This window comes from Musca domestica, unplaced genomic scaffold (genome assembly GCF_030504385.1).
Source record: "Musca domestica strain aabys unplaced genomic scaffold, Musca_domestica.polishedcontigs.V.1.1 5, whole genome shotgun sequence".
NCBI classification, from domain to species: domain Eukaryota; kingdom Metazoa; phylum Arthropoda; class Insecta; order Diptera; family Muscidae; genus Musca; species Musca domestica.
This window is the reverse complement of record NW_026712346.1, coordinates 16,113,132-16,138,098: the sequence shown is the minus strand read 5'-3', so window position 1 is coordinate 16,138,098 and position 24,967 is coordinate 16,113,132. Positions and strand designations below refer to the sequence as shown.

The 24,967-nt window shown below is 43.8% G+C and overlaps 2 non-coding genes and 1 pseudogene across 2 annotated transcripts; all 3 read left to right on the top strand.

Moving 5' to 3' along the window:
* The first annotated feature begins 6,327 nt into the window (after nucleotides 1-6,327).
* LOC131805286 (small subunit ribosomal RNA) lies at nucleotides 6,328-8,311 on the top strand. The gene has a single exon (XR_009343619.1). It is a non-coding gene; the product is annotated as a small subunit ribosomal RNA (ribosomal RNA).
* Nucleotides 8,312-8,830: 519 nt separating this feature from the next.
* On the top strand, nucleotides 8,831-9,009 carry LOC131805262 (5.8S ribosomal RNA). The gene has a single exon (XR_009343597.1). It is a non-coding gene; the product is annotated as a 5.8S ribosomal RNA (ribosomal RNA).
* Nucleotides 9,010-9,361: 352 nt separating this feature from the next.
* LOC131805299 (large subunit ribosomal RNA) lies at nucleotides 9,362-12,048 on the top strand (annotated as a pseudogene).
* The last annotated feature ends 12,919 nt before the right edge of the window (nucleotides 12,049-24,967 follow it).

Sequence of the window (24,967 nt, the reverse complement as noted above, 5' to 3'; positions counted from 1 at the left end):
GCTGCTGCCGTGGTGTTGACGGTTTTTCATCGCTGGTTTCCTGTTTCGGTGCTTGTCGTAGGAATGTCCGTGAGGATGTTCTCGTCCAGTGTCGTCTCGTGTTTTGTGTATATGGCCATCCATGGTCAAGTTACCCGTGAGGGTGACTTTGTCATTATGTCCTGTACGTGTCATTGTTTTGTGTCTTTGTGTTTTTCTCATCGGGAAGGCACGTTGCTGGGGCTACCAGTCCCGGGCTGTGCTGTTCAAAACTGGTAGTAGTTTTGGCTACGAAGCCTGGCAGAGGCTATATTCTGTGGGTCACCAGTCCCGAACCTTTGGGTCCAACTGGTAGTAGTCTCGGCTACGACGCTTTAATGGAGGCATTTATCTGTGGGTTACCATTCCCGAGCTATGTGGGTTCTGCATTGCGGGGTGGTTGCTGCGCGGGTGTGGGGGCGGGGGTCGCAATCAACATCATAGGATGTTGAGGGTGATCCCTGCTTCTGTATCTGTGTTGTGGCTGTCCTTTGATGTGGAATTCACAGACATTAGTTCAAATGGTAGTAGTCTCGGCTACGACGCCTGGCAGAGGCTATATTCTGTGGGTCACCAGTCCCGGACCTTTGGTTCAACTGGTAGTAGTCTCGACTACGACGCTTCGCAGAGGCTATATTCTGCGGGTCACCAGTCCCGGACCTTTGGGTCCAACTGGTAGTAGTCTCGGCTACGACGCCTGGCAGAGGCTATATTCTGCGGGTCACCAGTCCCGGACCTTTGAGTTTAACTGGTAGTAGTCTCGGCTACGACGCCTGGCAGAGGCATTTATCTGTGGGTTACCATTCCCGAACTATGTGGGTCCTGCATTGTGGGGTGGTTGCTGCGCGGGTGTGGGGGCGGGGGTCACAATCAACATCATAAGATGTTGAGAGTGATCCCTGCTTCTGTATCTGTCTTGTGGCTGTCCTTTGATGTGAAATTCACAGACATTAGTTCGAATGGTAGTAGTCTCGGCTACGACGCCTGGCAGAGGCTATATTCTGTGGGTCACCAGTCCCGGACCTTTGAGTCCAACTGGTAGTAGTCTCGGCTACGACGCCTGGCAGAGACTATATTCTGCGGGTCACCAGTCCTGGACCTTTGAGTTTAACTGGTAGTAGTCTCGGCCACGACGCCTGGCAGAGGCATTTATCTGTGGGTTACCATTCCCGAACTATGTGGGTCCTGCATTGCGGGGTGGTTGCTGCGCGGGTGTGGGGGCGGGGGTCACAATCAACATCATAAGATGTTGAGGGTGATCCCTGCTTCTGTATCTGTGTTGTGGCTGTATTTTAATGTGGAATTCACAGACATTAGTTCAAATGGTAGTAGTCTCGGCTACGACGCCTGACAGAGGCTATATTCTGTGGGTCACCAGTCCCGGACCTTTGAGTCCAACTGGTAGTAGTCTTGACTACAACGCCTTGCAGAGGCTATATTCTGTGGGTCACCAGTCCCGGACCTTTGGGTCCAACTGGTAGTAGTCTCGGCTACGACGCCCTGCAGAGGCCATATTCTGTGGGTCACCAGTCCCGGACCTTTGGGTTCAACTGGTAGTAGTATCGGCTATGACGCCTTGCGGAGGCTATATTCCGCGGGTCACCAGTCCCGGACCTTTGGGTCCAACTGGTAGCAGTCTCGGCTACGACGCCTTGCGGAGGCTATAATCCGCGGGTCACCAGTCCCGGACTATTTGGAGTCCAACTGGTAGTGACTTCGGTTACGAAGCCTGACCGGAGGCTATATTCTGGTACCGCGGGTGCTAGGTGCCCCTAGATCCTCGGATCTAGCCGGGCAGTTGGTGTTGGCGCCCTTGTGGGAGCATCGCGGTGGCTGTGGTTTAAACTCAAATCGCGGGGAGAGTGTGTTGCTCGAATGTGGAGTTGCATTATCAACCGGGTGCCTGACCCATAGAAAAGTAGGAGTTTTAGATAGGCTCCGCTCCTTACCAAGGAGGTGACCACGTCCAAATACGTGCGAGCAATTGGTACTCACATTTCGGTGTGGGGGCGTTGGAGGACGCATTATATTTACCCGGTGTTTAGAGCACCGTGGGGTTAGACCGGAAGGTAGGTACCCCAGTACTCAAAATCACATCTGTCCCTATCTACTATCTAGCGAAACCACAGCCAAGGGAACGGGCTTGGAATAATTAGCGAGGAAAGAAGACCCTGTTGAGCTTGACTCTAATCTGGCAGTGTAAGGAGACATAAGAGGTGTAGAATAAGTGGGAGATATGTTTTCGGATGTATCAACGATGAAATACCACTACTCTTATTGTTTCCTTACTTACTTGATTAAGTGGAACGTGTATCATTTCTTAGCCATTATACGGACATATTTATATGTCTTATGGTATTGGGTTTTCATGCAAGCTTCTTGATCAAAGTACTAAGAGTTTGTTATATAATTGTAAACAAATTTCGATGAGATGATGGCATTTCGGTGTTATTGTCAATATTTGAAATTTGGTATAACTCCCATGACTCAGGTATGATCCAATTCAAGGACATTGCCAGGTAGGGAGTTTGACTGGGGCGGTACATCTCTCAAATAATAACGGAGGTGTTCCAAGGCCAGCTCAGTGCGGACAGAAACCACACATAGAGCAAAAGGGCAAATGCTGACTTGATCTCGGTGTTCAGTACACACAGGGACAGCAAAAGCTCGGCCTATCGATCCTTTTGGTTTAAGGAGTTTTTAACAAGAGGTGTCAGAAAAGTTACCACAGGGATAACTGGCTTGGCCAAGCGTTCATAGCGACGTCGCTTTTTGATCCTTCGATGTCGGCTCTTCCTATCATTGTGAAGCAAAATTCACCAAGCGTTGGATTGTTCACCCATGCAAGGGAACGTGAGCTGGGTTTAGACCGTCGTGAGACAGGTTAGTTTTACCCTATATGGCAATATGTTGTTGCGACAGCATTCCTGCGTAGTACGAGAGGAACCGCAGGTACGGACGTATGGCACAGACTTTTGTCTTCATCACATAGAATAAACGTAAATTGCCATATGAACAGCAAGCATAGAGGACTTGTCTTCTTTGCTTGCTGTATAACAGCAAGTGATGGGGCTTGTCTTCATTGCTTGCTGTAAAATAGTTTCAACTTGTCGTCTTTGTTAGAGACGTATAATATAAAAGCGTTGGTAATGGTTTCAATTTGTCGTCTTTGTTAGAGACGCTATTGATAATAAGTTAATAACTTATGAATAACACACATAACATGAGAAAAAATGGAGATAAACATAAGAACGTATGTGAGTTCTCGATTATGTGGCGTTGGAATACTACGACATTCTTCATGTGCAAGGTTCCAACAATATGTCATGTTTGAGAGGACTAATGCATATGTTCTAATTTATCTTTAGTAGAAAATTTTTGATGATCAATATTGGAATACTACGATTGTGTAGAGTGTGTGAAAGCATGCTCTATGCAATTCCGATATTGAGGGCCCCGGGGGAGTTAAGCCCTGCAAATTTTTTTTCATTTTTTTGACTTAGTAAAATAAGTAAAAGGGCCCCCCCCCCCCACTCGCCACACACAAAAAAGCACTTAGAGGAAGAAAAAAATAAAATAAGATTTTTCGGAATTTTGGTGTTGTGAGATGGCTATGGATGGACTAGTTGAGTGTGGTGTCGATATCATTGAATTTGATGATGTTTTTCACTACTAGTAGACTGGCACTTCCATGTCTTGTGGATGTGAAAGACAATCAACTACTTCCCTCGGTGGCTGTAAGTCTATTCCACTTGACTGCTTTGAATGAATGTAAAAGACCGATGGTCGCCTCGAGAGAGGTGGCTGTTGGTCTCATTTCATTTGGGCAAAAACGAAGATGACTATGTTGTGTGTCTTTGGATGCATATAAATAGTTGTCGATGAATGAACCAAAGTAGTACTTCTATGAGAAATACATTGTATTTTTCTATGTTGATATTGCTTTGGTTCGATTTTTTATACTTTGGATACCCGGTCCAAAATCGAAGAAAATGTCTAAAAAGCGAAAGATTGACCACAAATTACATAGCGAAAGTGGTTGGCGGTATGAAATACTGCTTGAAATTGGTAGCTAAATGTTCAGTCATCACTCTAGTGACTTACTTCAATCAATACAAGAGATTCCTACTGTCCCTATCATTCACAGAAGAATATAGGCAAATTGTTTGAAGATTGTACAAAATACCTTATTTCTTTCGTCTAATTGAACGGCGGGACTAAGTGTTGCTACAAAATGATTGCTACACGTCTAATCTACCATTTAGCAAAAAGTTCGAATGGATTCAAGACATTCCTACTTTCCCTGGCTTTCACAGAAGAAGAATATAAAAGGTAATTTTTGTATGAGAATCATCCAAAACAGCTTATATTCTTCGAATGGGGTTAAACGGCTACTGGAGTAAATTGTGTGCATTTTGCTTCAAAATGGTTTCAAAATGTCTAGTCATCACTCTAGTGACTTATTTGAACACATCCAAAGAAGAGAAGAAGACCAACATATAAAAATCTAACCATATCCATCCGCCCTAGTTAATATGGTGATACACCATATAAACGTAAATTGCCAAAGAAAAATGTCTGAATTGACTAACATAATATCTATTTCGAATAGCTATATTGTATAAAGTCATATCAGACATAAAAAAATTTGAATTTTTTATGAATTTTTTCGCCTTTAATACTGTTGATAAAAATCAAGAAAAAATCATAATAAATTGAAAATTACATGAAAATTGCCAGGAAATGATGCATAATGATCGCTATTTTATGTAGCAACATTATGCCGAACAAATTTTTACAATTTGTCCAATGTACGATTTTTAAGAATTTTTTATGCCATTTTTGGAAAATATAAAAAAAATCGAAAAATATTCATGAAAAATCGAAAAATGCACATAGAAGTATAGAAAACGGCTTAAATGATAGCTATTGATCAATGCTATCAAAATAAAATAAAATAACTTGGGTAATTTCAATGTGTAATTTTTAAGAAATATTTTTCGTATTTTTCAATAATATTTAGAAAATGGAAAAAAATTCACCAAAAATAGAAAAATGCTCGTAAATTGCCAAAATCTAGGCATAAAAGATCGCTTCTACATTGGGCTCTTTTATGCCAAAAGAATTCCATTAATATTTTCACATTTCTATTTTTTATGAATTTATTTTGTAGTTTTTCAATATATTAAAAACAATAAAATATTCATAGAAATTCGAAATGGGTAAATATTGTGGATTTTCTTTGATAAAACAATGTAAAATGCCTATCTAAATTATTCCTGAAAATTTCATAGAAATCTGATAATAAATAAATATTTTAGAAATAAAATATGATCAAAATAATATATATTATTCATCGATTTTCTCTATTAATTGCCAGAAAAAAATGAAAAAAAATTTAAATGTTGAGAAAAAATGTTTCTTCATTTAAAATAAATTGCCCGTGATTGCCAGTGATATGAAACAGAAATTCTTTTTCAAATATCTTAATATTTGAATATTTTATTCGAATATTTGTGAATATTCGATTTTTCAAATACTCATTTGTGCAATTTTGTACGGACCGCACTACATAACTATCTATATGTATACGTGTCGTCTCATGAAAAAATGACCATGTACCAAAGTCATCGCAACTCATTGGGAGACCACGAACGATGACTAGAAACACCATTTTGGTGGTTGCTAATGATTTGTTCAAGCGATTTCGATGAGTTTTGTGATGAAATAACACTAGAAGGAATATGGATGTCGCAGCAGTCCGTCGACTGGTAGTTTGGTTTGACTACTAGTAGAATGCGACCTGTTGTTGGTTGGTAGTATTCTTTCATACAGTGGTTTTGTGTAGAGCATTCGCGTGTTCTCACCACACAATTCTTTAAATTCAAACAAAAATTATTCATGGTATTCTTCCTATTGTTGTGAGCATGCTTCATTAAGTTGAGGCGTTCCAAATGCTTGAATGGTAGGAAGCGAGCTCTATCCGATCGGCAGGTCGATGTGTGCAGGCTCGTTAATATAGCACGGAGAGATTTTTGATGGTTTTCGAAAATCTCCACACAAAAGGGGCATAAAAACGAAAATATGAAATTCTTAATTTCATATCAATATCAAGTGTAGTAAGTTGAAAAACATACTATGCTGCAATGTTTCAAAGTAATTTGAAATAAATTGCTAAAAATATTGAGAAAAATACCACAATATACAATTTTTTGATAAAATCTTAAAGACGTTTGCGCGGCAATAGCTGGCTTCGTTTTGATTTTTCATTAAGTTGTTGAAACATGGAAAACAATACAATGAAACATTATTCTGGTTGATCCTGCCAGTAGTTATATGCTTGTCTCAAAGATTAAGCCATGCATGTCTAAGTACACACGAATTAACAGTGAAACCGCAAAAGGCTCATTATATCAGTTATGGTTCCTTAGATCGTTAACAGTTACTTGGATAACTGTGGTAATTCTAGAGCTAATACATGCATTATAAACACGGACCTTTGGGACGTGTGCTTTTATTAGGCTAAAACCAAGCGATCTTTGATCGTTTATATGGTTGAACTCTAGATAACTTGCAGATCGTATGGTCTCGTACCGACGACAGATCTTTCAAATGTCTGCCCTATCAACTTTTGATGGTAGTATCTAGGACTACCATGGTTGCAACGGGTAACGGGGAATCAGGGTTCGATTCCGGAGAGGGAGCCTGAGAAACGGCTACCACATCTAAGGAAGGCAGCAGGCGCGTAAATTACCCACTCCCAGCTCGGGGAGGTAGTGACGAAAAATAACAATACAGGACTCATATTAGAGGCCCTGTAATTGGAATGGGTACACTTTAAATCCCTTAACAAGGACCTATTGGAGGGCAAGTCTGGTGCCAGCAGCCGCGGTAACTCCAGCTCCAATAGCGTATATTAAAGTTGTTGCGGTTAAAACGTTCGTAGTTGAACTTGTGCTTCATACGGGTAGTACAACTATAATTGTAGTTTGTACTATACCTTATGTATGTAAGCGTATTACCGGTGGAGTTCTTACATGCATAGGTACTTGTATTTATGTATGTTCCTCCTATTTAAACCTGCTTCAGTGCTCTTCATCGAGTGTTGTTGTGGGCCGGTACAATTACTTTGAACAAATTAGAGTGCTTAAAGCAGGCTCCAAATGCCTGAATATTTTGTGCATGGAATAATGAAATAAGACCTCTGTTCTACTTTCATTGGTTTTTAGATCAAGAGGTAATGATTAATAGAAGCAGTTTGGGGGCATTAGTATTACGACGCGAGAGGTGAAATTCTTGGACCGTCGTAAGACTAACTTAAGCGAAAGCATTTGCCAAAGATGTTTTCATTAATCAAGAACGAAAGTTAGAGGTTCGAAGGCGATCAGATACCGCCCTAGTTCTAACCATAAACGATGCCAGCTAGCAATTGGGTGTAGCTACTATCATGGCTCTCTCAGTCGCTTCCCGGGAAACCAAAGCTTTTGGGCTCCGGGGGAAGTATGGTTGCAAAGCTGAAACTTAAAGGAATTGACGGAAGGGCACCACCAGGAGTGGAGCCTGCGGCTTAATTTGACTCAACACGGGAAAACTTACCAGGTCCGAACATAAGTGTGTAAGACAGATTGATAGCTCTTTCTCGAATCTATGGGTGGTGGTGCATGGCCGTTCTTAGTTCGTGGAGTGATTTGTCTGGTTAATTCCGATAACGAACGAGACTCAAATATATTAAATAGATGCTTTCAGGATTATGGTGTAGAAGCTTTTATAGCCTTCATCTGCGACCGCAGTAAAATGCGTTAGTGGTTGAATGTGTTTATAGAAGTGGAGCCGTACCTGTTGGTTTGTCACATTATAAGGACACTAGCTTCTTAAATGGACAAATTGCGTCTAGCAATAATGAGATTGAGCAATAACAGGTCTGTGATGCCCTTAGATGTCCTGGGCTGCACGCGCGCTACAATGAAAGTATCAACGTGTATTTCCTAGACCGAGAGGTCCGGGTAAACCGCTGAACCACTTTCATGCTTGGGATTGTGAACTGAAACTGTTCACATGAACTTGGAATTCCCAGTAAGTGTGAGTCATTAACTCGCATTGATTACGTCCCTGCCCTTTGTACACACCGCCCGTCGCTACTACCGATTGAATTATTTAGTGAGGTCTCCGGACGTGATCACTGTAACGCCTCGTGTGTTACGGATGTTTCGCAAAAGTTGACCGAACTTGATTATTTAGAGGAAGTAAAAGTCGTAACAAGGTTTCCGTAGGTGAACCTGCGGAAGGATCATTAACGTGTTCCAACCGTATAACAAAAACAAACTTTTATTCTCCATATTTTCTTCTGCATAGAAGAGAAATTTGGAAATAAAGTTAAAAACAAGAAAGAAGAAGACCAATCATAAACTTTTTTCAATGTACTGGTTTACAATTCGAAAGAATATAAAATCATACATTGGCGCATAGTTGTAAAGAATTTAATTATTCCATGCAACTATTCGATTATACTCAGTGTACTGTTTTGATCTTCATTGATCGAATACATACATTGCATAACAAAAACATACAATTACAGTTGTACTTATATTTAATATAAGTTAATGTCCTTCTTCTGTTTGCTCGACATATACCACCGAGTGGAGAATGTCGATGTCAAGCGGTTGTTTGGACTAAGACATTCGCAACATAAATTGTATGTATAAAAAACATAACTTATTGAAGAAATTGATATATGCCAATTCATTTTGGTGTATTTTTGATTTCTTTCAATAAAAACAATTTTGACTGTATACACAAAACAAAAATAAATTATCACTCTAAGCGGTGGATCACTCGGCTCATGGGTCGATGAAGAACGCAGCAAACTGTGCGTCATCGTGTGAACTGCAGGACACATGAACATCGACATTTTGAACGCATATCGCAGTCCATGCTGTAAGGTACTTTAATTAATTTTAGAGTGCTGCTTGGACTACATATGGTTGAGGGTTGTAAGACTATGCTAAATAAGTTGCTTAAATAATCAAATCATCAAATGATTTGTGTTTTGAGCACATGTTATATTACTGGATTCTGTTCATCATTTGATGAATAAAGAATTCATAATATTAATAGTCAAGATAGAATACCTCATTGAAAAAATCCTAGTATTTTCTCAAATACTTATATATATTATTTCAATCGATTGAGGAAGGTCTAGCATAAAATGATTTTTTTATGAAACTAGAATTGTCTCTTTTGAATTGAAAAACGAAAATTTCATATACCGAAAAGAAAGGATTTTTTTCATTTGAAAATGATGGTGTTTCTATTTAATGTATAACTGAATAGTATCTGTTTTATACAACCTCAACTCATATGGGACTACCCCCTGAATTTAAGCATATTAATGAGGGGAGGAAAAGAAACTAACAAGGATTTCCTTAGTAGCGGCGAGCGAAAAGGAAAGAGTTCAGCACTAAGTCACTTTGTCTTTATGGCAAATGTGAGATGCAGTGTATGGAGTGTTCAATTTCTAGTATGAGAAATTAACGATTTAAGTCCTTCTTAAATGAGGCCATTTACCCATAGAGGGTGCCAGGCCCGTATAACGTTAATGATTACTAGAGAACATTTCCAAAGAGTCGTGTTGCTTGATAGTGCAGCACTAAGTGGGTGGTAAACTCCATCTAAAACTAAATATAACCATGAGACCGATAGTAAACAAGTACCGTGAGGGAAAGTTGAAAAGAACTCTGAATAGAGAGTTAAAAAGTACGTGAAACTGCTTAGAGGTTAAGCCCGATGAACCTGAATATCCATTATGGAAAATTCATCGTTACGATTGCTATATGAATAATATAGTGAGAATGGCGTGCATTTTTTCCATATAAGGACATTGTAATCTATTAACATACACAATTTATCATAAGATCGATGGCGAAAGTTTATTCAAATTAGTATGCTTGCGTATTAGTGCTGTCGATTGGATAAAGTGTTGATAGATCTATTATATATAGCGCTTGAATACTTGTATTCTATAATGGCACATTAATCTTGATTTTTGTGTTTATTATATGCGCTTATATGATTTACAATGCGAAAGATTCAGGATACCTTCGGGACCCGTCTTGAAACACGGACCAAGGAGTCTAACATATTTGCAAGTTATTGGGAATTTAAACCTAATAGCGAAATTAACATAACTTTTATGGGATTAGTTTTTAGTCTATTTATAGTCTATTAATTCAATCCCGGGGCGTTCTATCAGTTATGCATAATAATATTTATATTATTTATGCCTCTAACCAGAGCGTACCTTGAGCATATATGCTGTGACCCGAAAGATGGTGAACTATACTTGATCAGGGGAAACCCTGATGGAAGACCGAAACAGCTCTGACGTGCAAATCGATTGTCAGAATTGAGGATAGGGGCGAAAGACCAATCGAACCATCTAGTAGCTGGTTCCCTCCGAAGTTTCCCTCAGGATAGCTGGTGCATTTAAAAATTATGTAAAATAATCTTATCTGGTAAAGCGAATGATTAGAGGCCTTAGGGTCGAAACGACCTTAACCTATTCTCAAACTTTAAATGGGTAAGAACCACACCTTTCTTGGTATGAAGGTGTGGTTGTGATATAATGTGCCCAGTGGGCCACTTTTGGTAAGCAGAACTGGCGCTGTGGGATGAACCAAACGTAATGTTACGGTGCCCAAATTGACAACTCATGCAGATACCATGAAAGGCGTTGGTTGCTTAAAACAGCAGGACGGTGGACATGGAAGTCGTAATCCGCTAAGGAGTGTGTAACAACTCACCTGCCGAAGCAACTAGCCCTTTAAAATGGATGGCGCTTAAGTTGTATACCTATACATTACCGCTAAAGTAAATGGTTTATATTCAATTTCGGTTGGATTTTAAACTTTGAAACTTTAGTGAGTAGGAGGGTACAATGGTGTGCATGGAAGTGTTTGGCGTAAGCCTGCATGGAGCAGCCATTGGCACAGATCTTGGTGGTAGTAGCAAATAATCGAATGAGACCTTGGAGGACTGAAGTGGAGAAGGGTTTCGTGTGAACAGTGGTTGATCACGAGTTAGTCGGTCCTAAGTTCAAGGCGAAAGCTGAAAATTTTCAAGTTATAATTGACAATTGCAAAATTGTGTGATTAAACACTTGAATAATTTTGAACGAAAGGGAATACGGTTCCAATTCCGTAACCTGTTGAGTATCCGTTTGTTATTAAATATGGGCCTTGTGCTCATCCTGGCAACAGGAACGACCATAAAGAAGCCGTCGAGAGGTATCGGAAGAGTTTTCTTTTCTGTTTTATAGTCGTACTACCATGGAAGTCTTTCGAAGAGAGATATGATAGATGGACTAGAAGAGCATGACATTTACTGTTGTGTCGATATTTTCTCCTCGGACCTTGAAAATTTATGGTGGGGTCACGCAAACTTCTCAACAGGCCGTACCAATATCCGCAGCTGGTCTCCAAGGTGAAGAGTCTCTAGTCGATAGAATAATGTAGGTAAGGGAAGTCGGCAAATTAGATCCGTAACTTCGGGATAAGGATTGGCTCTGAAGATTGAGATAGTCGGGCTTAATTGGGAAGCAATAACATGGTTTACGTAATCGTTCTGGGTAAATAGAGATCTCCGGATCTTGTTCCTCGGATAGTTGCTATGTAACCAATTGTGGAACTTTCTTGCTAAAATTTATTGGGTTGCATCGCAAGGTGTGTACTCTTTAAATTATAACGACTATCAATTAACAATCAATTCAGAACTAGCACGGACTTGGGGAATCCGACTGTCTAATTAAAACAAAGCATTGTGATGGCCCTAGCGGGTGTTGACACAATGTGATTTCTGCCCAGTGCTCTGAATGTCAAAGTGAAGAAATTCAAGTAAGCGCGGGTAAACGGCGGGAGTAACTATGACTCTCTTAAGGTAGCCAAATGCCTCGTCATCTAATTAGTGACGCGCATGAATGGATTAACGATAGACGTATATCGTTACAGCTTTAGTTAAAGTGTGTTAAATTGCGGTTTTTCCTTGGAAAATCTTAAGAAAAGTGATAAAAAGTGATTAAAAGTGTTTTAACTTCAAGTAATAATTGAAGTTTTGTGGAAATTTGGAGAAAATCGGTAAGTTTTTACTGTTTTTCCAAATTGGTATTTTTCCTTGCAAATTGTTGTTGCAAAACTGGGGCTCCGCTAGCCACGTGCTTTTGGTGTCTCATCTGACCTTCAGCAGTTTGTTTTGGTTTTTCAGCGCCATCTGTTGGTGGATCGCTGTTAAATTTTTTGGTTGGCGCCATCTATCGGTGGATAGTGGCAATTAGTATAGTTTTCCTATACATATTATATTGTAGTTACAAACCACATATTTACGTGTGGTTTGTAAAGCATATTTTTAGGCGTTTGCTTTTATCTGGTGGTTTTACCTGCTAGATAAGAGTAAGCGCTATGCCGCCTAAACCGTCGACTCGTAGGAGTCGCAAAAAGGCGGAGGGAGGTACAACTCCCTCCCCGTCTGGTGAAGAGAGTGAGTCCTCTTGTGCAAAGAGGAAATGTGTTGCTGGCACCGCTGGCTCTGCTTCTGGCATGAGTGCCAGAGGTAAATCCAGTGGTGAAGAGAGCGTTGTTGCCGTTAAGGCTGCCAAAGGGGCTGATGGTGCATCAGGCAGTAATGCTACTGGTGTTGTCGCCACTGGTGTTGTTGCTGTAGGTGTTGCATCGGCCTCCAAGGCTGTTAAATCTGTTGGTGGCAATGACTTCTTGAAGTCATTGCCTGTTTCCGCTGCTGCTATGTCTTCGGACATATTGTCGAGCTGCGACGAGGCTGAATGCGCTGCTGTTAAGCAGAGCCGACGCTCTCGCCGTAGTGGTTTTGAGCCGGTTTCGGCTGCATCTGCCATTGGTTGGTTCGAGGTGCTACATCAAGTGGTTCTCTTTCTTGGTGCAACCACATGATGGTGTCCCCCATTGCTACCGCTGCCTAAGCTTCTACCACAAGGTCCAGCACTGCCGCTTCACACGTGGAGTGTGCCGTAGGTGCGGTGAAGAGGGGCATACGGCGAAGAGGTGCAGGAATGCACCAAATTGCCGAAATGATGTCTGAGGCTTGCCCGATTTATAGTTTGTTGGTGGCTAGGGCGAAATCTAAGCATTAAGATGGATTTAATCATCCAACTTAATTGCAGACGATCGAGCGCAGTCATGTCTGATTTGGGTGTTACGATGCATCGGCTAAACTGTAGGTTCGCATTGATTCAGGAACCTTATTCGACTTTTGGTCGAATAAGGGGCCTGCCTGCAGAAATGCGGGTATTTCCTGACTCGAGGTGTCATTCTGCAGTTGTCGTCGACGATAGTAACGTAGATTGTGTGCTTGTGGATGCGAGTGATTTTGGTGTTTGTGTGACTGTGAGTGGTGAATTTGGTGTGTTATTTCTTGCGAGTCTCTATTGCAAGTTCAAAGAAGCGTTAGAGCCGTACCTTAGGTACATGGATGCGGTGCTACTACAGGTGAGTAGCCATCCTGTCATCCTCGGCTTGGACGCGAACGCATCTTCTCCCATGTGGTTCAGTAAGATAACTCGGCAAGCGCGGAGCTATCAGAACTACACTAGGGGGGAGATGTTAAGTGAGTGGCTCCTTTCGAGGGCCATGCATGTGGTAAACCAGCCGAGTGAGGTTTATACCTACTGTACGGTTAATGGCTCTAGCGATATCGACGTGACATGCTGTAACGATGCTGCTTCGCGGCAGTTTCGTTTTTTATGGAGCGTTGATGAAGAACTGGGAATTAGTGATCATAACCTAATCCGTATAGAGATGTCGTATGACGAAATAGTAGAATTTGTGAACCCTTCTGTTCGTTGGCGTTTGGCGAAGGGTAGGTTGTCTAATAGCCGACACCCCAGTGTCATCTTTGATGGCCGGGGGCTAAATTATAAGACAGAAGTGAGGTTTTTGGGCATCTCAATGAGTGAGAGGATGAATTTCGTCCCACACCTTGATAGGCTCAAAGAGAAGATGTGCAGTGTAGTTGGTCCTTTCCGTCGTATATTGAGGTCCGGTTGGGGTCTCAGTAGGCGTGCGGTACGTGTTTTATTTGGTGGTCTGTGTGTTGCTTGTGCAACTTATTGTGCCCCCATATGGCATACAGCTGTGACAGGGTATGGGTATCGCAAGATACTGTCATGTCAGCGTATCATGATGTTGTCATGTGTACCTGTTCGCCGCACAATGCCTACTAAGGCCATGCAGGTGTTGTTGGGTGTGCCACCCCTAAAGTTGGAGATGATACGTACAAATGTGTCATTTCTGGCCAAGAGAGGGCTACAAATCGTCCCTATAGATTGGACGGTTGAAGGCGTGGAGAACACGAGTGCCATTGTGCGTAAGGCACCGGTGCGCGAGATCGTAAACTCTAGATGGAACGAGAGCGAGAATGGGCGTGTAACTTTCGGGTTTATCCCGGATGTTACATTTGCGACTAACCCTGATTTTGGTTTTGGGCTACATATGGGATATCTGTTGACCGGGCATGGCTCTCTCAATGCACTTTTGCATAGGAGAAACCTTTTTGTCACAGAAGCATGTAGTTGTGGGGCTCCAGTCGAGTACTGGCTGCATGTATTGTGTACGTGTCCTCTGTATGAGGATCTCAGAAACCTTGATTCCATGGGTATCACCTATGTTGATGGCCAATGGGATGTTAGTCGTGCACTCTTCACTAGTTCTTGGGGAGTTCGCAAGTAGGGCGTTCAAACGTCGCAGAGCGAAAGTTTAGTGTAGGCTGTTCTGTGTCTATGTCGTTTTTGGGCTGTACAGGCTTAAGCGCGTATGTTAGCCACGGGGGGTTACCAGTCCCCTGGTCGCATGGGACCGAAACTGGGAGTAACTCGGTTACGAGATCTGACCAGATGTCTTTTTCTGGTACCGCTGGTGATGGAGAAACGCATTGAATATCAACATTCTGCCTCATCATCGCAGATCCTTGTGATCTTTGTCGGGAGCACTTTCAAACTAAATAGGTTTGCCGTACGCCAGCGTCAGAGCGGAAGAGGTGAATAGGCCTCGCTCCTTGCAGTGAGGAAGCTACGACCATGTAAACGTGGTGATTAGACTGCTCCATCAGTGTAGCACTTGCTGCAATCGTCATATTCCGTGATCGTGCCTTTATCTTACGTGGGTGACCAGTCCCGTGTTGTATAGAACATAAACTGGTAGTAGTTTTCGACTCATGGTTAGATCCGTCAAGGCGAGAATCATGTAAAACCCCCTCGACTTCATGTCCCCATCTACTAGAATTGTACTTGGAGTTTGATTACGACATCTGGTGTGTGATAGTTGAATCTTTTTTTCGAGGGGTTTGTGTCTCGAACATGCCTCCGAAAGTGCTGATGAAGAAGAAGGTTTCAGAAGTGAATTCCGAAACCTCAGATATGGTGGTGGAGGGTGGTATGGGTGGCTCGTCTGAGGTACGAAAGAGGTCATCTCCGAAGTCAACTGGTGGTCCGGTATTGGCGATGAAGGGGGTCACTGACTCTCTTTGGATCTTTTGTGTGAGATCTCTTTGGCCTGCAGGTACGAGGAGATGTTGATGCGAGCTATTGTGGAGAATGAGAGGCTTAAGGGGATATTGGAGGCATTTGAGCGGCTCTCGGCTCGCGGTGTGGTGGGCCCTGCTCCAGGGCCGTCTGTTGTTGCTGATTCTGGTATAGCGAAACTTTTTGTGTTTCAGGCCTTGCCTGTCGCACCTTTTGTAGCTTCCGTGCCAAAGCCTGTGGAAACCTGGTCGGTCGTGGTGAGGTCCAAAAAGGGCAATTCTAGCAAGCAGGTGGTCAAGAAGGTGGTGGATGAGGTAGACCCTACTCTGAGCGTTAGAGTGCACGTGGTGCGAGATGGTGGTGTAGTAATTAGAATTCCCTCTGTAGCTGAAAGGGAGAAGATTGTTGCTAACACAAGTTTGCGGATGTGGGACTGGAGGAGTCAGTGATGACAAGCTTTCCACAGATGAGTTCATGGGATAGCTTTATGATTTGAATTTGGCCGAGTTGATGTCACCCGAAACTTTTAAGAAGAGCGTGCGCCTGGCTAGTGGTCCCTGGAAGGTTGGTGCTAACGACTCCAAGGTTAACGTCAGTGGCGAAAAGCTTTGTGCCGAGGGAGCCTACATAAAGTGGATCCGCTTCCTCGTGCGTAGGCAGGATGCTGTGCGCTCCTGCTACAGATGTCTAGGTTTTGACCATCGTGTCAGAGAGTGCAGGATGAAGTCTGATGTCTGCCGGCGCTGTTGAATGAAAGCGCATTCGCTTTCCGAATGTCCCAATCCAGTGAGGTGTAGGAACTGTGAGTTCAAGGGGATGTCTTCTGGACATTTGATGCTGTCAACGTCGTGTCCGGTTTATGCAGCATTGGAGGCTAGAGCGAATGCCAGACATTAGGATGCGTGTGCTCCAGTACAACTTTCAGAAGTCTTCTAGTGTGATGCACGAGTTTGGCCAAGCGCCTTAATTCAAGAGCCCTTCTGTAAAGATGGTTGTGTGTGAGGACTTCCGGGGGATGCGTGTCTTTAGGGATGAGGGAGAAGACTCTTCTGTAGTTGTTGTGACAGTGACAGAGAATGTATAGTTGTTTCAAGTAGGAGTCCTATTTAAGGTATATGGATTCGGTGCTACTCCTAGCGAGTAGTTGTCCACTAATCCTAGGGCTAGACGCGAATGCATCCTCATCATTGTGGTTTTCGAAGATGTCCAGCCATAGCTCTGGCCATTAGAATCGCGTACTTGGAGAGATGCTAGGCAAATGGGTGTTCGCGAGGGCCGTAGAGGTTTCGAATGAGCCCTCGGATCTGTATACCTTTGATGAGCCCTCGGGAGTTAGCGACATTGACGTGACGGCTTCAAATGGGGCAGCAACGACTGTTTACCAATTTTGCTGGCGAGTTTTTGATGACTGAGGTGTTAGTGATCATAATCTCATTGAGTTTGTGGTCATACCGCGGGGACGTACGCAGGGAACAGCACGTTTCAGGGCTGGGAAGTAACGAGGTGTGCACTGGGGCCTATATGCGCCCGTGTAAGGGAGGCCGCACTGACCGTAGATGACCAGGTTAGCAAGTTGAACGAGTGGATGAGCGGAGTCAATGACGAGCTCCTTGTAGACACCGTAAGGTTAAATCAAGTAAGGTCAAATGGTGGACCCGTGAGCTAAGTCTGCTAAGCGTAGCAGCTCTATGTCAATGACCATTCTTTCCCAGTTCGGAGACTCAGACATTTCCTCCGCTTGTTGATGAATTGGCTGAGCCTCCGGCAGTGGAAAGGTTAGAAGTTTCGGACAGTATCTGTCGGATTAGAAGCAGAAAGTCGTCTGGTATCGACGGTATGACTGGGCTACTTAAGTCGCCCGATAGAATAAGGAGTGATCCTCGCTCATATCAGGGCATTAGTCTTCTTCCAGTTCTTGGAAAAGTACTGGAAAGGATTATGGTGTCTAGGCTTAAGGTTTGCTACTCCGAAGGTACATCGCCGCATCAATTCGGTTTTACCGAGTGTATGTCGTATGGCGTTGGCCAAGTATTGTAACGTGATGATTTCATCACGTACATTTATACGAACAAACCACCGCACATATTGCACTATGATAACAACAACAGCGACCACTGCAGGTGCGACGCTAACAGCACAAACCAACCACCACCACAACGTTCACACAAGACGACAACAGCACCAAATTACATTTCGGTGGTGTACCGTTCACAGCAGAAGGCAAATAATCCGCAATGACTTGGTAGGACCGGTCACATATAGTGTTCGGTTTGCCGTATGATGAAGGCAGGGATTTCTACTGCAGGAGCTTGTCAAAGGGTAGCTGGTGATTTTCTAAAGATCATCGGCCGTCCTCCGACTAACAAAAGCGCTAGTCGGGAATACTTTTTTCAAGAGTGGCTCTCATTAAGTTGAGTGGCGGGTAATTAATTTACACAGAAGTTTCGGCTCGCTGTTCCTTATTATAGTCGAACGTTGGTAGTGGAGTAGACGTAGTTATATAATCGTAGTTAGGCTAGTTACCTCGCCCCTGTAGCCGACCCGAATAACAAAAACCCGTGCTGCCGAACGAGCCCCGATCCATCTACAAAGCCTAACGCATCGGTTGCCTAATCTACCCTCAACGAGCTGCCGAACCAGTACGAATGTCCGCTCACGAAGACCTGGATAGCTACTCCCGATTACCTCCAAATCGTCAACAACCCTCATCACCCGAACACCAACATCGTAATTCCTGATCGTTGACAACCGACGACAACCAGTTCCCGATTACCTTTAAATCGTCAACGACCATGAGTTCCCGATTACCGACAAATCGTCAACAGAACGCATCACCCGAACACAATCATCGTAATTTCTGATCGTCGACAACCGACGATCACAAGTTCCCGATTACCTTCAAATCGCCAACGACCACAAGTTCCCGATTACCGTCAAATCGTCAACAGAACGCATCACCCGAACACAATCATCGTTATTTCTGATCGTTGACAACCGACGAACACAATTTCCCGATTACCTTCAAATCGTCAACGTAAGCGTCACCCAAACGCAACACCGCAATCAACCTCCGACGGTCATCACCGAGTATCCGATGCGTTCAAGTCGTCGACTAGTCACACCTTACGTCAACCACCCGAGTACTTACATCATCGTTCTCGATTATCCACGAGTCGTACACCCTCCTGCCTACGATACGAGTTAACATCGAATTCCCTATCATCAACTAAGCATCATTACCTTGAAATCACGAACATCTCCGAAGTCCATTTGCCATCCTATATTCCATCTTTATCTTTTCGTATTTTAACCCGAGTAGATTGCAATTTAGCATTAAAGATCAATAGAACATCCGATTTTTACCCCCAGGAGAGGGAGAAATCTACTCTTTTTATTTCATAAGGTTTAGTAGGTCCTTATGGAGATCCTGGGTACAGCTGAGCTTACCTCAGCCGACGAGAAAACTACGTTACAGTATGTCGTTGGCATTTTTGTTGACTTTAAGTGTGCATTTGACTTCCTTTTGTGGAACAGCGTGCTCACGAAGTTGTTAGCGATCGGTTGCCAGGAAATTGGACTTTAGTCTAGTTACTTTCATGAGAGGAAGATTTGTATCTTGGGATCCAGTGCTTCGGTCTGGAAGGATTCCAACGTTGTTGCCATCAGGGGTCCATCTGTGGCCCATTTATTTGGAACCTCATGATGGATCCTCTGCTGCGGGAGCTCTCGGCGCAGATATAGTTATTGTTGAAGGTAAGACTCGCCTTGAGCTGGAGACCTTTGGTGAGCAGGCTATGCGTATAGTTCAAGCGTGGAGTGCTCGAGTTGGCGTCGAGGTTGCGAAGGACAAGTCATCGTTGATGATGCTGAAAGGCAGGCTTCTCCTTTTATACGTGCTGTTGAACGTGGCATAAGGTACGCAAGCACGATTAAGTATCTAGGCATTCATATGAAGGGTTGGCTTAATTTCCTCGTACACTTTGATCACCTGAAGGTGAAGCTAACTAGAGTGGTGGGAACGGTCAGACGTGTTTTTGGGGGCTTGAGCAGGCGTTCCGTGCGTGTCATATATGGTGGCCTATTTGTTGCTTGCCCAACTTATGGGGCTCCTGTCGTGTCAGCGGGTCGTCATGTTAGGGTCTTTGCCTGGGTGTAGGACTGTATCCACTGCACTGCAGGCGCTGCTTGGCGGCGCCAATGGACCGCTTGACCTGGAAGTGAGAAGTAGAGCTATTCTGTGAAAGATGAAACGCGGTTTTCAGCTGGCTAAGGATGAGGATTGGCTCAGCCCTTCTGATCTGGTAGATGGGAATATTAGGCGGTACAAGGCACCCCTTCGGGAATACGTTCTTGATAGGTGGAGGACAAGGGAAGGGCAACGTACGAATTTATTCGTGACGCAACGTTCGTACTGGACCGCCCAGACTTTCGCTTCGGCTTAAGTACTGGTTTCTTACTGACGGCTTAAGTACTGGTTTCTTACAATGCATTTTTGCTTAAGAAAGGTAATTTTTCGCGTGACTTAGTTTGGGGAGTCCCCGCACATAGTGGACGGTGGGCCGTTGGCTGTTGAGCCGGTTTTGGTCTTTGGACCTATGGGACGAGTTTTTGCATAAGAAAGGTCTTGTCCAGCGGATTTATGTGGGTGCGGGATAACCGAGGACTGGGTGCATATACTGACGGAATGCCGTTACTATAATGACATTAGATGTTTAGCAAATATGGGTATTACGTATGGAGGGGCGGGGTGGGATTTCAGTAGGGTCCTTGAAGACGATCGGACTTTTAGATGTTTAAGTAATTTTGCGCCAGAAGTATTTAGTAGAAGGACAAGACTTAGTGGAGGGGGTCCCCGCACATAGTGGAGGTGGGCCGTGGGCTGTTGGGCCGGTTTGGTCCTTGGACCTTTGGGATGATTGCTGGGGTTCCTCTGTGGATGTTGTGTAGGCTATCCGTGAGGGTAGTTCTGTTTATTGTTTGTGTTGTGTAGTCCGTGACTGCGGTCCCAGTGGACCCATTGTGCAGTCCGTGAGGACAGCATGTTAATTTTAGTGCCTCGAGTGCGTGTTCCCTGCTGTTTTTTTTTTTTTTTTTTTGTTGGTTGGTGACCAGTCCTGGACTGTTTGGAGTTCAACTGGTAGTAGCGATGCTACGAAGCCTGACCGGAGGCTATATTCCGGTACCGCGGGTGCCAGGTGCCCCTAGATCTTCGGATCTAGCCTGGCAGTTGGTGTTGGCCCCCTTATGGGAGCATCGCGGTGGTTGTGGTTTAAACCCAAATCGCGGGGAGAGTGTGTTGCTTGAATGTGGAGGTTCATTACCAACCGGTGGCCTGACCCATAGAAAGGCAGGAGTTTAGATAGGTTCTGCTTCTAACCAAGGAGACGACCGCGTTCAAATAACGTGCGAGCGAATTGGTACTTACTTTTGTGGGGGCGTTGGTAGACGCTTTGTATTCACCGGTGCTAAGAGGTAGACCGTAAGGTAGGTGCTCACATAAAACAAGACACAGGTATGTCCCTATCTACTCACTTCACGTTAACTGTTTGACGAGAGAAGACGTGGTATTTTTGCTTAGTGCAAAAGTGTTGAAAATTTTCAGTGAATCTATCGTGAAATTTCTTGTCTCGTTCTTCAGCGAAATTGAAATTTATTCTTTCAGTTGTATTGCGTTGTTGGTGCGGAATCCTTTGGGGTAAACCATTGGTGTCTCATCGCAGCAGACATTGGGACGTTGGAATCTGGTATTGACAAGTGCAGTGTTTTGGTTATTGAGTTTTGGATACGTTTTGGACATTGGTTTTCTTGGTTGGAGTGCTCTGGCCATTGAGATGCTTGGGCTTCCATACAAAAGTGTGGTTAAGTTGAACACTATTTTGCGTCGCAATTATACTTGGCGTCGGTAAGTAATTATACTTATGGGGAGAAGCGTTTCAAAGCCGGTACTCCGCTTGCGCAGAGGAAAGCAGTGGGCGTTGAAGGTGTCGGTGGTGTTGTTAGTGCAGCAACTGATGGTGTGGCTGCTTCTGCAGAGGACGGACCAAGCTGCAGTAACGGTGTTGGAGCAAAGGTAGTTTTGAGCGACAGCGAGGTTTAAGCCCTTGGCAGTAAGCGCCTGAGCAGACCGCGTAAGCGAGATCAGCAGACTGTTGTTGGAGGAGTAATAGGAGTAGGAGCCATGAAGCAAGTTACCGACAGTCGGGTTGAAGTAGCGTTAGGCGGAGGCGTCAGTAGTGACGTTGCCAAGGTGATTATTGCTCATGGTGCCAGATATGAGACGGTGTTGATGCAGATGCTTGTGGAGAATGAGAGATTGAGCGGAAGGCTTGACGTTTATGAGACCAGTGATACTGAAAAGACTGTTAATGTCAATGCCAGGAGGAATGCGGGTCTTCACTGATCTCCAAGGATACGCTGCAGTTATTATTTGTGACTCTAGTTTGGACTGTATTGTGGCCTGTAGAAGTGAGTGGGGAGTATGTGTATCTGTTGAAGGAGGTTTTGGTAGAACCCTAGTGGCTAGAATCCATTGCAGATTTACAGCACCGTCGGAACCTTATCTCAGGTACATGGATACGTTGTTACTCCTCGCGTGGATGCGAATGCATCATCCTCCATATGGTTCTCCAAGATGTCCAGGCATTCGTCTGGATATCAGAACCCCATGAGAGGAGAGATGCTTAGTGATGGGATGAGTGTGACGAATGTTGGAGTGTTAAATGAACCGAGTAACATGTCTACCTTTGATGGGCCCAACGGTGTTGGTGATATAGATGTTACCGCTGTAAATCGCGCAGCTTTTTCTGCTTTTAATTTCAGCTGGTGGACTTGCGAGGATTGGTGGAACAGTGACCATAGGCTAATCCATATTAAAGTCTCTAGTGGTAGGAGAACTATGTCGGTTGAGCAACCCAGAGTCTGATATGATCGGGGATATAATGAGAGCATCTATGCAGAGTGTACTAGAGCCGTTGTTGTACCAATTGAGCAGTTTAAAAGACTCTCTCTTGAGGCACAAGTTAGTAGTTGGACAGATGGATATGCGAGGTTAATGATGCCTTGCTTGGTAGGCGTCGTAATGCTCTGCCAAGCAAAGTCAGCTGGTGGACACGTGAATTAGATTTGATGCGGAGAACAGTCGACCGCCTCAGGAAGAGATTCCAGAGACCAAGATGGATCAATGCTGATGATCTAGCTCAGCGCGAAGCCGAATATTTGTCAGCTCTTTGAGCTTCTGAAGATAGCATATCCAGAAGGAAGGATGAAGATTGGAGAAACTTTGTACGTTGGAAAACTTCATCCCGGAGGCTGAGGCGTCTACTGCTATATTCTTCAGTGGGAGAGGTAACCCTCCTCTTCTGGACAGCGCAGAGATCGCCGAGAGTGTGGGCAGCATTGGAGCCGTAAATCTCAAGGTTTTGAAGGTATAGCTGGAAGGATGGTGAAAGCTGTTGGAAGAGGAATCCCGTTTATAATTGTTTCATGGAGCACGTGTGGCAGTCCTTCTAAAGTCGCCTGATAAGAACAGGAGAAATTCTCGTTCCTTTCGTGGCATCAGTCTTCTTCCAGTACTTGCAAAGGTACTTGAGAAAATACTGGTGTCCACACTGATGGAGATATATGATGAAAGGTCTTCCATACACCAGTCAGTTTCAAGAAGGGTTGTAGTGTTGAGGAAACCTGGATGTATGTTGGTGCCCATGAGTGTCACCTTTCGTTTGATATGGTCCTCAGGAGACTTGAAGATGTTGGTTGCAGAGAGCTCGGCCTATGGCGAAGTTATTTTTCTGACCGTAGTGCATGTGTGGTGGGTGCTATTGGCAATGTTTAGAGGAGGGCGACGAGGGGTTGTCCACAGGATTCCATCTGTGGTCCATTTATTTGGAATATAATGATGGATTCCCTGCTGCACTCTCTCTCTCTCTCAGTCATATAAGATTTGTGCTTATGCCGATGACCTACTTATCATTATTGAAGGTCAGTCTCGTGCTAAACTTGAGAGATGTGGTCAACAAGCCATGAGTGTCACTGGTGAATGGGGTCTAAATGTTTGTGTAGAAGTAGCTGCTAACAAAACAAATATGATGCTCTTTAAGGGTAGATTGTCGCATGAGCGTCCTTCACTTATTAGATCCAGTGGCAGATGTATAAAATACGAGGCAAAAGTAAAATACCTGGGCATAATGGTTAGTGAGAGGTTGAATTTCCTGGCGCTCATTAAATATGTGCAAGATAAGCTGCTTGCTGTGATTGGTAAAGTAAGAAGGATCTTTAGAAGCGATTGGTGACACAGCAGACGAGCTGTACGTACCATTTATGGCGGGCTATTTGTTGCTTGTGTTAAGTATGGTTCACCGAACTGGTACAATATAGCAATGTCTGCTGCAGGGTTAAGGAAAATTTTGATTTGCCAACGAGTAGCTTTGCTTGGTTGTACGCCTGTATGTAGAACAGTTTCGACGGACGTACTTCAGGTTTTACTAGGTGTTCCTCCCCTTGATTTGGAGGTAACGCGTCGTGGCATCGCCTTTAAAATTAAGAGATGTTCGCCTCTCGTGGAGCGTGACTGGGTTACATCGTTAGATGTGTCTCAAGATGTTATGAGGAATAAAGCTCTACATCTAGAGTGTTTAATCTCCAGGTGGCAAAGCAGACGTAATGAGAGTCCAAATGGAAGGGTCACATACAGCTTTATTCCTGATGTGACTTAGTCTAGGATTCATATCTATCATGGTTCCTTAAATATTTTTTTTTACAGATATTCCCCGACACTGCTGAATGTGCTTGTGACAGGTGTAATGTGTTGACGCAGTGTCCGTTGTATGAGGACTAGTTTTTGTTGATGACCGTTGGACCTTAGTAGGAGCTTGGAAGATGAGGGTATCTTTCAAAATTTGGACTCGTTCTCTAAAGAAGTCTTTAATAGAAGAAGGACTGCTGCTCTGGAATCTGAGAGCTAACCACCACAAAATTGTGCCCTGATTTATTACCCGGTTGCTGCGCCTGTACAGGCTCTAAATTGCTGATCTTCTTTGGCGATTGTTGGTTTTTGTGGCATGCTGTTAGTGTCTTTGTTGTTTGTTGATGTCTTTTTAAGATCTTCCTTCCAATGTGTCATGTTGTGGGATCCTTCGTGAGAGGGTTCTTGTTTATTGTTGTGTTTTTGTGTCTACTTCTGAAGGTGATAGCCACGTACTGGTCGCAAGCCACCCGTGAGGGAGACTGAGTCGTTGTCTGTGTGTCCACTGTTGATGTACTTTGTTTATACATTGGTGATTTGTGATGGCGTTGGTAACCAGTCCAGTACTGTTTGGAGTCCAACTGGTAGTAACTTCGGGTACGAAGCCTGACCGGAGGCTATATTCTGGTACCGCGGGTGCCAGGTGCCCCTAGATCCTTTTATCTAGC